Here is a 3,724-nt window from a genome sequence, read left to right as displayed (position 1 = left end):
CCAACACCACAGTTCAAAAGCATCAATTCTTCAGCATTCAGCTTTCTTTATAGTCTAACTCTCACATCCATACATGACCACAGGAAAAACCATAGCCTTGACTAGACGGACCTTTGTTGACAAAGTAATGTCTCTGCTTTTCAATATACTGTCTAGGTTGGTCACAACTTTCCTTCCCAGGAGTAAGCATCTTTTAATTTCATGGCTGCAACCACCATCTACAGTGATTTTGGAGCCCAGAAAAATAAAGTCAGCCACTGTTTTCCCATCTATTTCCCATGATGTGATGGGACCAGATGCCATGATCTTGGTTTTCTGAATGCTGTTTTAAGCCAACTTTTTCACTCTCTTCTTTCACGTTCATCAAGAGGCTCTTCAGTTCTCTGCTTTCTGCCATAAGGGTGGTGTCATCTGCATATCTGAGGTTTTCAATATTTCTCCTGGCAATCTTGATTCCAGCTTGTGTTTCTTCCAGTCCAGCGTTTCTCATGATGTACTCTGCATAGAAGTTAAATAAGCAGGGTGACAATATACAGCCTTGACGTACTCCTTTCCTGATTTGGAACCAGTCGGTTGTTCCATGTCCAGTTCTAGCTGTTGCTTCTTGACCTGCATACAGATTTCTCAGGAGGCAGGTCAGGTAATCTGGTATTCCCATCGCTTTCAGAATTTTCCACAGTTTGTTGTGATCCACACAGTCAAAGGCTTTGGTGTAGTCTGTAGAGCAGATGTTTTACTGGAACTCTCTTGCTTTTTTGATGATCCAACAGATATTGGCAATTTGATCTCTGGTTTCTCTGTCTTTTCTAAAGCCAGCTTGAATATCTGGTAGTTCACGGTTCATGTACTGTTGAAGCCTAGCTTGGAGAATTTTGAGCATTACTTTGCTAGTGTGTGAGATGAGTGCAATTGTGCAGTAGTTTGAAAACTCTTTGGCATTGCTTTTCTTTGGGATTGGAATGAAAACTGACCTTTTCCAGTCCTGTGGCCACTGCTGAGTTTTCCAAATTTGCTGGTATATTGAGTGCAGCACTTGCACACCATCTTTTAAGATTTGAAACAGCTCCACTGGAATTCCATCACCTCCACTAGCTTTGTTCATAGTGATGCTTCTTAAGGCCCACTTGACTTTGCATTCCAGGATGTTTGGCTCTAGGTGAGTGATCACACCATCGTGGTTATCTGGATTATGAAGATCTTTTTTGTATAGTTCTTCTGTGTATTCTTGCCACCTCTTCTTAATATCTTCTGCTTCTGTTGGTCCCTACCATTTCAGTCCTTTATTGTGCCCATCTTTGCATGAAACGTTCCCTTGGTATCTCTAATTTTCTTGAAGAGCTCTCTAGTCTTTCCCATTATATTATTTTCCTCTATTTCTTTGCATTGATCACTGAGGAAGGCTTTCTTATCTCTCCTTGCTATTCTTTGGAACTCTGCATTCAAATGGGTATATCTTTCCTTTTCTCCTTTGCCTTTAGCTTCTTTTCTTTTTTCAGCTATTTTTAAGACCTCCTCAGACAACCATTTTGCCTTTTTGCATTTCTTTTTCTTGGGGATGGTCTTGATCACTGCCTCCTGTAACAATGTCATGAACCGCCATCCATAGTTCTTCAGGCACTCTATCAGATCTAATACCTTGAATCTATTTGTCAGTTCCACTGTATAATCATAAGGGATTTGATTTAACTCATACCTGAATTGTCTCATGGTTTTCCCTACTTTCTTCAATTTAAGTCTGAATTTTGCAATAAATTTTGCAAATAAATTTTGCTGAGATAGAGTCAGCTCCTGGTCTTGTCTTTGCTGACTTTACAGAGCTTCTCCATTTATGGCTGCAAAGAATATAATCAGTCTGATTTTCTGTATTGACCATCTGGTGATGTCCATGTGTAGAGTTTTCTCTTGTGTTGTTGGAAGAGGGTGTTTGCTATGACCAGTGAGTTCTCTTGGCAAAACTCTGTTAGCCTTTGACCTGCCTCATTTTGTACTCCAAGGCAAAATTTGCCTGTTACTCCAGGTATCTCTTGACTTCATTCTTTTGTATTCCAGTCCCCTATAATGAAAAAGACACCTTTTATGGGTGTTAGTTCTAGAAGGTCTTGTAGGTCTTCATAGAACCATTCAACTTCAGCTTCTTCAGCATCACTGGTCGAGGCACAGACATGGATTACTATGATATTTATTGAATGGTTTGCCTTGGAAACGAACAGAGATCATTCTGTCATTTTTGAGATTGCATCCAAGTACTACAATTTGGACTCTTTTGTTTACTATGGTGGCTACTCCATTTCTTCAAAGGGATTCTTGCCCACAGTGGTAGATATAATGGTTATCTGAGTTAAATTCACCCATTCCAGTCCATTATAGTTCGCTGATTCCTAGAATGTCAGTGTTCACTCTTGCCATCCCCGGTTTGACCTCTTCCAATTTGCTTCGATTCATGGACCTAACATTCCAGGTTCTATGCAATATTGCTCTTTACAGCCTCATACTTGACTTCCATCACCAGTCACATCCACAACTGGGTATTGCTTTTGCTTTGGCTCCATCTCTTCATTCTTTCTGAAGTTATTTCTCCACTGATCTCCAGTAGCATATTGGGCACCTACAGACCTGGGGAGTTCATCTTTCAGTGTCCTATCTTTTTGCCCTTTCAAGCTATTCATGTACACACACACACACTAATACGATGGAGTATTACTCAACCATGAGAAGAGAAGAAAATCCTGTTGCTATTTGCAACAGCTTGAATGAAGCTTGAGGGCGTTATGCTAAGTGAAATAAGGCAGGCTGATCAAGACAAGTTCTCTATGATATGTGTTTCATATATACATCATGTAAATGTGATCTTAAAAAGCCAAATCAATGGAAACACAATAGAATGGTTGTTACCAGGGGCTGGGCTATGGGGGAAATACTGGTCAAAGGATATAACCTTCCATTATGATTGACAAGTTTTGGGGACCTAATGTACAGCATGGTGATTATAGCTAATAACCCCTCCTTTCACCTTTGGTAACCGTAAGTTTGTTTCCTATGTCTGTGAAACTACTTCTGCTTTGTAAATAAGTTCATTTTTGTAGATTCCGTATGCAAGTGATATCACACACTTCTCTGTCCGATCTACTTCATGCAGTATGATAATCGCTAGGTGCATTCTCATTGCTGCAGTTTGCCAACACCTCTTCATAGAGAGCTGACTTTCAGAACAGACCAGTGGCAAGAGATCTGAGGGTCAATTTCTCACAGGTGAGAAGCACGGCACAGGCCTTGTTTACAAACCCAGAAAGACTTGCTGGGATTTTTTTCTGCTCTCATCTCGGTCGTGAGGGGTTAAGCCTCTGTGGACCCTCAGGGATTTCAGCCTGGACTCCCAGGCCGTTAATCACTGGGGACCAGGGCTGCAGGAACAACACTTACTAGCAATTAACCTACAGTGAAGGGAGCATTGTTCCCCACCTCCCTGCACTCCCTCATCTGCACGCCCAATTACTCTAAATTAACATTTACCAAGCAAAGTGCCTGTTAATTGGAAGGGCAGTAGAAAGAAAGGCCACACACCTACCCAGTCTAACTTAATAACCTCAAAAGAAGCCATTAATTAACAGGAAGCACACATTCAGATCTTGTTTGGCTGGTTCGCTGTTAACATGGGTTTGTGTTTCTGAGCTCGGCTCTGGTCTCCCCACTCCCTCGCCTCCAGTATCTCAGATGATAAAAAACA

This window comes from Ovis canadensis, chromosome 2 (assembly GCF_042477335.2).
Source record: "Ovis canadensis isolate MfBH-ARS-UI-01 breed Bighorn chromosome 2, ARS-UI_OviCan_v2, whole genome shotgun sequence".
In the NCBI taxonomy this organism is placed as follows: Eukaryota; Metazoa; Chordata; class Mammalia; order Artiodactyla; family Bovidae; genus Ovis; species Ovis canadensis.
The sequence above is the reverse complement of the archived record's forward strand: the minus strand, read 5'-3'. Positions refer to the sequence as shown.